The following is a 322-nucleotide window of genomic DNA, read 5'->3' as shown; positions in this document are numbered from 1 at the left end:
ATGACCTTAAAGACTGGTTGAATGCCCTACAAGTGGCATACCAAAGCAAATCCTGCTTGTCGGTAGCCAGTATTCTTTGCATTGTGGTAAAATTTGTAGCAAAAGCGTTGGGTACATTTTTACCTCTTCGCTACGGATAAAGAGTCACCTTTTGACTATGAGGAAATGTGGCTGCGTGAGGCACGGACCTCTCTCTGATCAGCTCCCCTTCAGCCCCCCAACGAGAGAGCACAGGATCTGCCTGTCCAAAACACTCAGCTCCCTTCTTTCAACGTGCTGCCGAAGCGGCGGGACGCGGCGTGGTGGGGGGCAGCAGGGCACG

At 52.5% G+C, this 322-nt stretch overlaps 1 protein-coding gene across 1 annotated transcript in view; it reads left to right on the top strand.

Annotated features, from left to right (window-relative positions):
* Positions 1–322, top strand: part of EPB41L3 (erythrocyte membrane protein band 4.1-like 3) — a 98,799-nt gene that overhangs the window by 78,036 nt on the left and 20,441 nt on the right. The gene's annotated exons all lie outside the window — the stretch shown is intronic.

This window comes from Pygoscelis adeliae, unplaced genomic scaffold (genome assembly GCF_000699105.1).
Source record: "Pygoscelis adeliae isolate BGI_AS28 unplaced genomic scaffold, ASM69910v1 Scaffold38, whole genome shotgun sequence".
NCBI lineage: Eukaryota > Metazoa > Chordata > Aves > Sphenisciformes > Spheniscidae > Pygoscelis > Pygoscelis adeliae.
The sequence above is the reverse complement of the archived record's forward strand: the minus strand, read 5'-3'. Positions and strand labels throughout refer to the sequence as shown.